At 36.5% G+C, this 13,742-nt stretch overlaps 1 protein-coding gene across 14 annotated transcripts in view; it reads left to right on the top strand.

The window, feature by feature from the left end:
* Window positions 1-13,742, top strand: part of LOC141451657 (uncharacterized) — a 618,152-nt gene that overhangs the window by 383,382 nt on the left and 221,028 nt on the right. The window contains exon 1 of one of the 14 annotated variants that reach the window (XM_074123142.1): window positions 9,206-9,224. The exons of the other annotated variants lie outside the window; for them this stretch is intronic. The gene's annotated coding sequence lies outside the window, so the exon portion shown is untranslated. Of the gene's footprint in view, window positions 1-9,205; window positions 9,225-13,742 lie in introns of those variants that run through there. 14 annotated transcript variants of the gene reach the window in all.

The following is a 13,742-nucleotide window of genomic DNA, read 5'->3' as shown; positions in this document are numbered from 1 at the left end:
CTCGAATGGCCTCCACCATTAGAGATGCGTAGACATGCTCTTTTCTGCCAATTGTCCCTTACTGCCAAAAGAAATAGATTCGGTTTTAACCCGAGTTACAGGCATCTATTATTCTCTGCTTCAGATCATCTACAGATGCAATTCCGGCTTGATTCTGATACACCTAGATTTATAAATGCTTTTAGATAAATAAGCAGAAATAAGAAGAGAAAGAGAAAAAGTTATAAATAATCACCTTGTTTTTTAGGTATCCCCAAAGGAAATAGTTCTTAGGTGTCAAATCCGGTGAACGAGGTGGCCACTGAATCGTCCCCCGTGTCGATATAACATGCCCATCAAATTGCATATCGAGATATCTCTTTACATGCCTGATGGTGTTATATCGACACCGGGGGGGGGGCCGTTAAATTTGGATTTCTAACAAAAAAACTAAGGGGGACACGTATTTTTTAGTTTTTCTCTAGCTATCTTAGTTTCCGAGAAAAAGTCGTGTTCCATATAGCTTGGGACACCCTGTACGAGGGTCGTTTGAAAAGTCCGTGCAAAAATAAAAACTACTTAATTTTTTGGGGTAAACCTTTTTTATTTTTCAACATAGTCTCCTTTTAGGCTTATACACTTCGTCCAACGCTGCTCTAGTTTGTTGATCCCTTCCGAATAATAGGATTTGTCCAAGTCTGAAAAATAGCCATTCGTTTCTGCAATCACCTCCTCGTTTGAATAAAATCTTTTTCCCGCCAGCCATTTCATCATATTGGGGAACAAATAGTAGTCCGAGGGAGCCAAGTCTGGAGAATAGGGGGGATGTGAAACGAGTTGGAACCCTATTTCCATTAATTTTGCGACCACAACTGCTGAGGTGTGAGCTGGTGCGTTGTCGTGATGGAAAAGGACTTTTTTGTGGGCCAATCGTGGGCGTTTTTCTTGCAGCTCGGTTTTCAAATGGTCCAATAACGATGAATAATATGCACCTGTAATAGTTTTACCCTTTTCCAGATAGTCGATGAGGATTATTCCTTGCGAATCCCAAAAGACAGTCGCCATAATCTTTCCGGCCGAAGGAACGGTCTTCGCCTTTTTTGGCGTAGATTCCCCCTTGGTAACCCATTGTTTAGATTGTTCTTTGGTCTCAGGAGTGTAGTGATGTATCCATGTTTCATCCACAGTGACGAAACGCGGCACCTATCTTGCGGATAGCTTTGTCATGTCCAAATGTTGATGCAAAATATTATGTACCCGTTCATTCGAGATGCCCACAGCACTAGTAATCTCACGCACCTTCACTCTTCTGTCATCCATCACCATATCATGGATTTTATCAATGATTTCTGGAGTAGTAACCTCAACAGGGCGTCCAGAACGTTCAGCGTCACTTGTGCCCATATGGCCACTCCGAAAATTTTGAAACCACTTATAAACTGTTCTAATCGAAGGTGCAGAGTCACCATAATGTTTATCAAGCTTCTCTTTAGTCTCCTCAGGCGTTTTGCCTTTCATAAAGTAGTGTTTAATCAACACACGAAATTCTTTTTCGTCCATTCTTTGAAAATCACTCGACTTCCTCGATTCAAACGAATGCCAAACACAAAGAAATAGACCGATCTGGCTGAAACTTGGTGTGTGTTCTTCCAAGAGATGCTACTAACTAAACATAACCTCGATACGCGCCAGTAGTGCTATCTCTCTGACTTTGCACGGACTTTTCAAACGACCCTCGTATATCCTACCTAAACTTAAAAAGAAAAAAAAAAATTGCATACTTTTTTTTTTTATTTGGAATTTGGGTTTTATATTTAATTTTGATTGAATAATAACACTAGATAAAAGTACGTACATGTCCACTTTAGAATCAAGTGTACGCTGAACACTGATCTAAATTCCTTCCGTTTTTGAATATTATGATCCTTGAATCAATCATTTACACTAATTTTATTCTTTTAATGTCCTTGTGCATACATTTATGTTTGTCCAGCCATCATGCCTGTGATTTACGCATAAAATTATAATAATTTTAGTGATTTTCTGTCTTTTGTACCTCCTGTTATTTTTGTGTTTACAAGTGTTTTAGCGAACTTCGAACGTTTCAAACGTTTCCTGTCGTCCCTGATATTTTTCGGGAGGCTTTTTTCTATTTTATTTCTTAATTTTCTTAAAAAAAAAAAAAAAAAAAAAAAAAAAAATAGCTTCCAAGTTTCTGAATAAACTTACAAAGTCAATTTACTGCAAACTTTTATAAAATATTTCACTAAATTAAAAATAAAAAAAAAAAACCTGAGGACAAACTGAACCTCTATATTAGATTTACTGACGTAGCAAATCCTTTGGTAGGGTAACATCAATTGCCGTGGTTATTAACAAACCTGTCTTTGTATAAAAGACCAATCTGTGAGACTGGAGCCTCCAGCGCTGCCCGTTATTAAAGTTAACAAACTGCTGACGTCTTAAATAATCTCAGCTGACATAAAAAAAGAAAAGACATCCGTCTAGTTTATTAATTTCAAAATTGTTTTGTATAAAATTTATAAACTTACTTCCTTTTTATTAAATCGTAATAATAATCGATTTTAAACAAAACCTTTCTATAATAGGAATGTCCTTCGACTTGTTAAGGCGCTCCTTTAAGAATGTACAACTAATTGCTTAACCCATTTTGCTTAATAAGATCTTTCTCTCCCATTCTTAAACAAGAATACTTCCTTTTCGAGCCATGTCTAGCAAATAGAAAAAATAGTTTGCAAATCAGCTGTGAACTATCAGAAGATATCCTTCGACTTCAGTTTGTGCGAAGTAATAAATGACGTCATAAAATTAGATAAGATTAAATGGATTGAGTGGACAGCTTTGATTCACCCTCAATGGATAAAGAGGGATAGACTTTTCATCCGATCTTTCAGAGAGATTAAGTGGTTGGAGGGAGAAAATTAAAGGATCATCACTAGAAAAGTAACAGAAAAATTTGAGTAATTTTAAGCGAGTGTAGACATTAGCTGAATACCGGGTTCGCGGAGATCTCAGGTTCGAATCCAGCTGCTGACCTTTAGATTTTCTCTTCCTAGGAGCTTCTTAGAGCTCATTGTCCGGTGAGAGAGAGTGTTGACCGTGATTTGAGGTCACCATCCACAGGCCGATCTTATTCTGGAAGAAAACCAAAAAAAAAAAAAAAACTCGCGAGTGCCTTAAAGTTGAGGCGCCTTAAATCCAAAAAACAAAACCAAAAAGGTACCAAAACGGATTACCAATTTTGTAATCCCCAATAAGCTAACCACTCAGCCAATCCCTGCCCTATAAGATGCCTTCTGTCTGCTTCTTGTCATTTCCCTAATAAGCATTCCAATGGCAGATTGCTCTTCTAATGTCGTCCAATGTATAATTCTTTTTCTACATTCATTTTTCCAGCTAGACTCTGTTATTTACCCATTTCCATTTCATTCTCGTGACTACATCTGATAATTTTATTTTCTTCTTCTGCTTTTCCAAATTTCTTTTCACTTGAGTTGACTAGCTTTTTATTTATCCCGCACCCCTTGATATCGGTGTAAGGACTCTCAAGGGGTCCTTGGACTTTATAGTTAGATGCGACTTTTTTTTAAATCAAATTAGGTATTAGGTTGGAAGGAAATTTTTGCTGGTTTTGGCGTGAGTACTTATCAAATACATTTTTCCGAATGAAGTATTAACTTAATGCCGTTTTCTTGGTAGACTATTTTATAGCAAGTTTTCTTTTTGTTTTTTTAAGAACGCGTCATCAGTTTTTACTTATCCCTTTATTGTTTCCCCTTATTGTGATCTAGGACACCTAACCTGTGCAATTTTATTAACGCCCCTCTCTTGGAGGAGGGAATACAATTTTTTTTATTAAATCTAACTGCTCCCACGAAAATATTGTTCCAGAGAAAAATAAAAAACACAGGAAGACAGGAGAATTTCATTTTTTAACAAAAAACTTGGCTAAAGTCTAAAACAAAGTTTGTATAATCCCACGGGAGTTGGGCGAAGCTTTTAGAAATTGGTTTCTATATTTGTAGTGACTCAAAAATGAGGTTATCTTCCAAGTTTTATTCTGTGTACCACTTTACTCGATTGCTTTCTGTTTTTTTAAGGATTCTTTTTGTTCTTGTACTATTTTTACATTTTGTCAAAATAATGGCATTAGGGATTTATTTTTAATTTCCAAGGAAAATATTTATTTGTTTAATTTAGAATTTTCATCTTCTACAAAAATTAAGTTTTCAAAAAAAACTAAAGACATCTTTTAAAATTCTATTGTATGTACCGCCGATGCAAGGGAGGAGATTAGCTTAGTGTTAGCTTACTGGGTTCTCACGCGGAGATCGCTGGTTCGAAACCAGCTGTATCGGCCTCTTAGGCTGGAAACATAGTGGAGCGGCGAGCAAAGCGGCGCTGATAGCGAAGAGCGAAGCGGCGAAATCAAACACAAGTAAACATATGGGACCGCGCATAGTGGCGAGCAAAGCGAAGATAGAGCAACTCTATCTATTTCTAGTTTTTGTTTTTGCCGCTTCGCTCTTCGCTATCAGCGCCGCTTTGCTCGCCGTTCCACTATGTTTCCAGCCTTAGAGTTTTCTCTTTCTAGAAGCTTCTAAATAGCTCACTAATAAAAGCATCTCCGAGGGCAATTACTCTCATATTTTGACGCACCTTAAATTTGAAAAATAATGATTAATAAATCATTTAAAAATTGCCCATCAGATTTATATATACGAGGGTCGTTTGAAAAGTCCGTGCAAAAATAAAAACTACTTAATTTTTTTGGGTAAACCTTTTTTATTTTTCAACATAGTCTCCTTTTAGGCTTATACACTTCGTCCAACGCTGCTCTAGTTTGTTGATCCCTTCCGAAAAATAGGATTTGTCCAAGTCTGAAAAATAGCCATTCGTTTCTGCAATCACCTCCTCGTTTGAATAAAATCTTTTTCCCGCCAGCCATTTCTTCATATTGGGGAACAAATAGTAGTCCGAGGGAGCCAAGTCTGGAGAATAGGGGGGATGTGAAACGAGTTGGAACCCTATTTCCATTAATTTTGCGACCACAACTGCTGAGGTGTGAGCTGGTGCGTTGTCGTGATGGAAAAGGACTTTTTTGTGGGCCAATCGTGGGCGTTTTTCTTGCAGCTCGGTTTTCAAACGGCCCAATAACGATGAATAATATGCACCTGTAATAGTTTTACCCTTTTCCAGATAGTCGATGAGGATTATTCCTTGCGAATCCCAAAAGACAGTCGCCATAATCTTTCCGGCCGAAGGAACGGTCTTCGCCTTTTTTTGGCGCAGATTCCCCCTTGGTAACCCATTGTTTAGATTGTTCTTTGGTCTCAGGAGTGTAGTGATGTATCCATGTTTCATCCACAGTGACGAAACGACGCTTAAAGTCCTGCGGATTCTTCTGGAACAGCTGCAAACCGTCCTTGCAACACTTCACACGATTTCGTTTTTGGTCAAAGTGTGAGCAATCGCGGCACCCATCTTGCGGATAGCTTTGTCATGTCCAAATGTTGATGCAAAATATTATGTACCCGTTCATTCGAGATGCCCACAGCACTAGCAATCCCACGCACCTTCACTCTTCTGTCATCCATCACCATATCATGGATTTTATCAATGATTTCTGGAGTAGTAACCTCAACAGGGCGTCCAGAACGTTCAGCGTCACTTGTGCCCATATGGCCACTCCGAAAATTTTGAAACCACTTATAAACTGTTCTAATCGAAGGTGCAGAGTCACCATAATGTTTATCAAGCTTCTCTTTAGTCTCTTGAAGCGTTTTGCCTTTCATAAAGTAGTGTTTAATCAACACACGAAATTCTTTTTCGTCCATTTTTTGAAAATCACTCGACTTCCTCGATTCAAACGAATGCCAAACACAAAGAAATAGACCGATCTGGCTGAAACTTGGTGTGTGTTCTTCCAAGAGATGCTACTAACTAAACATAACCTCGATACGCGCCAGTGGTGCTATCTCTCTGACTTTGCACGGACTTTTCAAACGACCCTCGTATGTTACATAATATAAATCTAATTTCAAATCCCTTCAAGAAAGCTAGCATTTGTACTTAACAGCGATCATTATCAAGGGATTGCTGACAAAAACCGTGCATTGTTCTGTCGTGGAACTTTAAAGAAGTTCGTTAAGAATCCTTTGTATACTTATTGGCCACCAGCCGTTCAACGCATGAGAATTGTAGGATGTGGTTATTAGCGATGTGCAGGTCTGTAGTTCGCATGTATTGGGTAGAAGGCGTCACAAATCTCGAGGAACTCACTTCTGTGGTACCTGGCAGCTAGACGACGCTAATACGATGTAATCACTGCAGTACATAAGAGTGGTTTATTCCCTTGAGACATATGAAGACTCTCCTGCAAAGTAAACGGAAATAATGGCTAGCTTTCCTTTGTTCATCTTGTCACTTGTATGAGGAGCAAATGTTAGCTTCCGGTAAAGTTTTGTTAACTTAATGAATCCGTATTATAATCAAGTTAAATTTATTAGAAGTTCCAAGTTTGTGGAAAAAACTTCAAGAATATTATAGTGAAGTTGTTGTATTACACCAAATTTGTACTTGACTTAAAGGTAGTATAAATGTCGAGGACTTTTGAGTCTGAACTTTACCAGATGTAGCTAAGGTCACTAGAGATTGCTTCTTGCAATGCGCGTGTCAGTTTTCCCTAAATAAGGCACCAAGAAAACTTAGTAAACACACATCTTCAAGAACTTATATCCTCCTCAACATGAGAGAACTTTACCACAAACTTTAGAGCTTATTGTAACTTAAATGTTTCAAAATGTTCGTTAGTTTCATAATTAATTCATCTAATAAACATGTCGGTTTACTCTAGGCAGTTAGAAGTTCTGGGATCTCTGAAACCATGTCAAAAAACTTGGAGTTTTCCAGGCAAATATTTTACGATGCTCTTACATTGAAAACTAACAACATCCACACGTGGAACTTTGCCGAACTAGTTAGTCATGAGAAACTATTCTTCAGTTTCTTCAATGTGATATAATAGATTACCATAAAAGAACATTTAGCTAGCAGTGGATTTGGATTTTTCCATCATTGTGGGACAGTCCCTGTTGTTACAAAAAAAATTTTCCTTTCTAGTAGAAAATATACATAATAATGGTGAGAGTAACTAAAAATGAAAAATGTCCCTGCAGATGACGTCAGTTAAAATTACGTACCAAGGTGTGACACCATTTTTTTTTTGGCGCCATTAATAAAGTAAGGCAGTTTATATGTAGCGGGTGAGAAGATGGCCGGGGGGTGAAACGTGAAAAATTGGCGGGGCAGCATAATTCCCGGGGTCCAGGGCACATCTTTGAATAATTCAATAGAATTAAAATGATATTCCTTGCTTCCAGGCGGCAGTTTTATTAAATTGTAAGCTAGGATATTGTGACAGTCTCTCCAAGATCTATTAGTTGGATATCAATTATTGAACTGTACTGGTATCTCCTTGCATGATCATTATATTTAATAAAAACAAATTCTTTGATACAAGCACTTCTTCTTCTTAACTGGCGCTACAACTCATGTAGAGTCTTGGCCTCCTCAAGACGTGCCCGCCAGTTTCGGAATCCTAACATAGATGCAGCATCCTTTGCCACACTATCCACCCAGCGCAGCATCGGTCTGCCTACCCTCCTGGATCCTTGCATATTTCCTTCCAGCACTTACTTAGTAATCTCATCTTCACTCATCCTAGCTACGTGACCTGCCCATCGGCAGCAGTCTACCAAGCTTTATTACTTTTACTATATCAGGATCCGTGAAGAGAGTGTACAATTCCTACTTCTCCAATTCGGTCCATCGTGTGAAAGGACCATAGATTCTACGGAGTACCTTCCGTTCAAAAAGTGAAAGGGCCCGTTCATCTGCCTTGGTCCATCGCCCACGCTTCAGAACCATAACTCAGCACTGGTCGGATGAGGGTTTTGTAGAGAAGGGTTTTGTGTCCCAAGAGATGAGTCTACTTTTTACATGCCTTACTAAACCAAAGTAGCATTTGTTAGCGGCCATGTTCCTCTTTGTTATTTCTGAACCAACTTGGTTCTCACTGTTTACTAGTGACCCAAGAGCAAGTGCTCTTACTAATACATTCCTAATCGGGATAGCTACCTCATTCTACTCCTTAAACCGCCACCCTCGGATTTGGATTTATGTTCCAGAAGTTATATTTCTACTACCCCTAAAATATCTTGAAATAATTTAAACTAAGAATTTTTATTTCACAATAAAATTGAATTGTCTACAACAGGTTTAATAAATATTGTTGAATTTAGCCGATGTAGCTGCATACTGCATTTTGGTCATTCATCCATTATCAGAGGTAGTTTAAATTAGTTTGTTGAAAAGAATTCGTCTTCACTTATGTTAGTATCACACCTCTTCCATGCTACGGCGAATAAAAACAATGGTATTTTATCCATTGTTAATCTTATCTAAATTTCTAAACTCGAAGATGAGTGTACAGAACAAACCTCTTCTGCTCTATGCCCTGGAGTTTATATCTGTATTAATTAGCATCAAGAAACTACAGATAACTCAGGATTGGCGACTGATTCTCCTCGTCGTACTAGAATTGACTCCCTCCATGAGATATGTATCTTATCTTCCATAATCCACCGAACATTCCTCAATCCAAAACCGCCGGCTGAAACTCCTCTCTACTCTAGATTGTCATCCTAACCAATTCTTCGGCGAAATAGCCATCTAAGATCCTTCCAATCCCTACTTTCTCCACCAGCTGTAGGTTTTTCTAGGCTTTTTCCTTGCAAATTATATCCCACACTAAATGTTCCCTGAACTATTTAATGAAAGTTTATATTGAATGAATAAGTTGAACTTCCATACTTTGTAATAAAGTAGTTTATATCTGAGTCTCATTTCAAACAAGTTGCACTTAATTGTTCTGTAGAGAGAGAGAGAAAGAGAGGAGTGAGAGAGTAGGGTGGGGTTAAGCTTCCCCCTCTAAAGTATCATTTAAATTTATATTTAACTTTGAGATGCTAAACAAATTCAATATGTTACTTAAATTGCCAATTTGATCTTAAATAACATTTTCGCGAATGTAGCAACTTCTTCTAAGACAAATCATTATTATTATTATTATTATTTTAATACAAAACCATTGAATTATTATTTTATTGTTACAGGTAAGTTACCAGTTCAGCACATTCAAGTTTGAACCAAGCATACCTAAAGTAAGTTTACAATTAAAGTGTCTGTAGATAAATAAGCATTGTTTATTGTTAGAATCAAGAAGTAAGTTCTGATGGCCACCTGTTAAGGCTTCAGACCAAAGTTTTGAAGGAACAACAATATTATTGTATAAGCCGCGTTGTAACCATTTTACCTATAACCGTTTTGTTAGTTAGAATAATTTTGAAGTACCGCTGGTTTCCGCCTGTAAGTACATCTATGTGTAAGAAGGATTCTATCAATGATATTTTGATTGAAAGTTTTCAATTAGTTTTTGAAGTTTCGAGATCTAAGATCGGAGATATCATTTCATTGATGGTATTTTCAGGTTTTTTTTTCGATTTTCTTAGTAATAGATTCTGTGATTTTCTTGTGAGTTCTTCTGCTAATTGGACATTTTTCAATTAAAATTTCTCTTAATGCAGTTTCGAAGTTACTTTGAAAGTATCCTCTAAATTAGATTTGTGTAATACGAGGCTTAAGTAAGAACTGTTTTGAAATAAAAGAAAAGCAAGTATACTTTTCTTAACAATTTTATTTTTACCCGAAAGCCTGTACCTTAATCTACTTTTCTACATAATTGCCACTAATATTAAGGCACTTATCGTGTCCTAGTACCCAGCTTTTTGAATCCCATACTTAAAGAAGTCTGCCGTCTGATTCGACAACCACTGCAACACGGTCGTTTTGATTTCATCATCATGGCGCTGTCCACGAAGATGCATCTTCAAATGTAGAAACCAGGTGGTAGTCACAGGGTGGTCTTGCTCTTTCACTTTTTCTGCTCTAAACAACTTTCAGCACCAGAAATCTTCAGTAATGACTGAAGGTCACCAAATTCGTTCTATATCATGAACATTATCCGTGCGGCCATCTTTAAAAGCTCTAACCCATACCCGTACCCAACTGCTCATAATGTTTTCTCCATTAAAATTCACACCGATCTCACGATGAATTTCAGCCGTTTACACACTCCTTTTAGCACTACTAAGAAAACGAATCAAAGCGCGTATTTAACAGTCGGCCATATTCTCAATCAGCGAAGGCCGAAATGCTCACAAACAAATCGAAAAAATGGTCGAATATTTGCGTAATAGCTTCTGTTTTCTTTCTGTCAAATGTATGTACCCTGCGCGCATGCGCCAAATGCTGAGCGCAGCACTGTAGCGGCCAAATTTCAAAACTGTACCTGTTTTCCGTAGAAAGACGATAATTAATAATTCTGCCAGTCAGTTCGCTATTCTCTGGTTAGATGCAATAGATGGTGCATGAAAATACTTTATCTAGTTTGCCTAGAGAGCGAGAGAGCTCTCTATCGATTATAATGTTTTCGCTTTCACAATCGATTTCCTTGTTTTGTTACAAAGTGGGTTCACAGAATATCGTTTTTCATACTTTTGCCTCGCCCTTATTACTATTTTCTCTTAGCATCTTGGAGAAAGAAAGTACCATTTTTGGAGGCTTTCAATTTTCACCTGAAATTCAACCGTTTCACCATTTTGTGGTTTTCCTCGATACGATAAATTTGGTTTTTTGAATTGGTCGTTGTGTATGTGACGTCAGAAAAATTGCGTGGAAAGTTAAAACTTGTTATTTCTATTTGCTACCAGATTTGAGTTTTTAGTTTTTTTTTTCTAATAATAAAAATCTTTAATGCATTAATAATAATAATATTTATTATTAAAAAAAAAATATTTTAAAAAAATAAAGGGATATTAAATATTATTTGGTAACATTTTGACCCTAAGCTATAAAAATAAACTGGGTCAGCTCAAATTGAATATTCCAACTAGAAGTGAAAGGTTTAACTTTACCGGTTGCCTATATTTGGGGCTGGAGAATTGAAAATGTTTACAGTCCAGCAGCTGTCTGGAGACATTTCCAGTCCGTTTATATTATTTACGTAACATGTTCAGCCATTTTATGGAAACAGTAAGCGGATTGTAAAATGTTAACAAATTTTTACTTAAAATTTATGTTTTACACATTTTATGTGTGTGTATTGTTCTCTCGGTGTTAAAAGTTTTCACCATTTTTACTGCTTTATTAATAATAATTTTAATTTTTATGGTTGGAATGAGGTCGAACCGACCTCAACATTCCCTTCATAGACCAACTCGCCAAGACTAAATACCAGAAAATTCCATACTACTCTCTAGACTAGCTCTAATCCTCTTGTACAGTCTCTCGCCTCATCTGACTTTTGCAGCATGAACTGTGTCTTGAAAGGTGCCTCTTCAGATACAGAGAGCAGTTGATAACCTCCTGGCTAACCTGGCTTGCGAGTCTGAGGAGGCACCTTTCAAGACACAGTTCATGCTGCAAAAGTGCATTATTTGATAAATTAAGGAATAAATTTGATCCTTTACATGAAACATATTGATTACTTAAATATGTGGCAGGAGGTTTCCAATTTTTTTGGTAATTAAACGCAACTCTCCCAAAATTACCAAATAATTATTAAACCTTCTTGTTTTTAACAGATGTAAAATTAATTTTTAGCCATTTTGTGTATGCTTGAGAACATCTAAAGCTCTTAACATTTGATTTTTCTTAGAAAAATCACTCGGAAAACGACTTATTTCCCGATATTAAGAAAAATACTAGCTTTACTGCCTTGGCAACATTTTTAGTAGAAAGGAGATGAAAAAATACATAAAAATGACCTATCGCGTGCTCTTCTTTCTCTTTGATAACAAGTTAAAAAAATTGAAATATGATTAATAAATACCAGATTTTGAAATGGCCTAGCACCTTTAATTTTGAAAATATCGAATTGCGGTTTCCGGTTTCTTTCATTACTTTTTATACTCTTTAAAACTGTGTATATGAAAATGGGGGTCAACTGCGAACCCTCACTTTTGGTTGGGCGTCAGCCGCGTATGCGGGCAGGAATCTAAAATCAAGTCACATATTCTGAAACTAGAGGTGACGGGCAACAAATTTTTCCTCTACCATTTTTTGCTCAGATCAACCGTTTAAGCATGAAATGCATTTGAGCCGTCTTAAAATGAACACCCTGTACACAGATATATCTACTAAATTAAAAAACTAAACCACTGAAGAATGCTCAAATTCCATTCCATACTGCACAGCCAGAAGAAGAATTCCGGCTGTCCGAGTTGGTTTTCGAAATAACTGAAAGTATGAAACGGAAGTGAATATTTTTAACTTGTAATTTTAAGCACCACCTTAACAGTGTAGCCAACGTCGTGTAGTTACTTTACACACTTTTTTTTTTTACCTAACAACGCTCCTTTAAAACATTTTCAATATTATAAATAATATTTAAGACCTCCAACGTAGACGATTATTTAAACTTAGGTCTACTGCAATACATCCTACAATATAAACACAAATTAATTTAGCAAAACTTTATTGCCCTGCCTCAAGATTTAAGGATGTCCCTTTTATAAGGATGTCCGTGTTCAAATCAAATGCTTATCACGAAGTAGGAAATTAAGTTTAGATTTCACGATGTCTCTGTTTAAGCTTAAACTAAAGGTGAAAGATGTTTCCATTTTGAGAAAGCTATTACCTCTACCGGCAAAGCTCTCCTCTCTGAATAAAATGTCTGAAAATTTTATGCTTAATAAAAAGAAATAAAATTAAACTTTTATGCTTGATTAATAATAAAAATAAAACTTTAAATTGCTTTTAGTTTTAATAAAATGCTTTAAAAAAACGCTGTTTAAAATAATTTTTACTTTATCTAACAAGTTTTTTAATCTATAGGAGATAAAATTTGATTTCTTCTTCGCTGAAAGTTAGTTAATACTATGTTTGTTTGATCTTAACTTATTTTAAGTCTCTACTTAATTAAAAAGGTCTGGATTAAATGAAAAAGTTGAAATTATTTTATAGGTTTTTCCCATTATTAGCTGTTTAGGACCCACTTTAATTCATGATTATAGGAGGACTTGGTTCATATAACACTTACTTAGTTCTGAGACTTGAAGTTCGACTCTTAAGGGTGTCTGGGTGAGAGTCATTACACTCAGCATTACTACACATTACTACAGCTACATTACTACAGCATCGCTACACTACAATACTTATGAATTGATCTCCTTTTGGGCAGCAACAATTCTCTAAAATAGAACTTAAAATTTGACTGATTTCTGGCATCACAACCATCCATTGATCATTTCTAACATTGACTGCCTTTGGGCACCATCATACACCCTAAACCCTAATCTAACTTTGGACTATCTTAGGGCAGCATAATGTCTGTACAATATGTATAAACTTTTGGCTAACTCTTTTTGTTTTTTGGAAAATATAACCCTTAAATATAACCAAAGGGGTAATTGAACCTTTATTAGTCCCTAACACGTACCCTGGGAATTCGATCTATATCTTAATCTGTTCTATTATTCTTTCTAACCTGAAGATTCTGGGTCCTATTCTCTACTCCATTTACACTTCAGGCAAACCAACAGATCCTAACACTACCCTTCTCACATAGGCAGATGACACCGCCTTACTGTCCTCTCTAATCATGATCCTGTCCTAGCACA

The sequence above is a fragment of the Rhodnius prolixus genome, unplaced genomic scaffold (assembly GCF_049639745.1).
Source record: "Rhodnius prolixus isolate KJV_2025 unplaced genomic scaffold, Rpr scaffold_14, whole genome shotgun sequence".
NCBI classification, from domain to species: Eukaryota; Metazoa; Arthropoda; class Insecta; order Hemiptera; family Reduviidae; genus Rhodnius; species Rhodnius prolixus.
The sequence above is the reverse complement of the archived record's forward strand: the minus strand, read 5'-3'. Positions and strand labels throughout refer to the sequence as shown.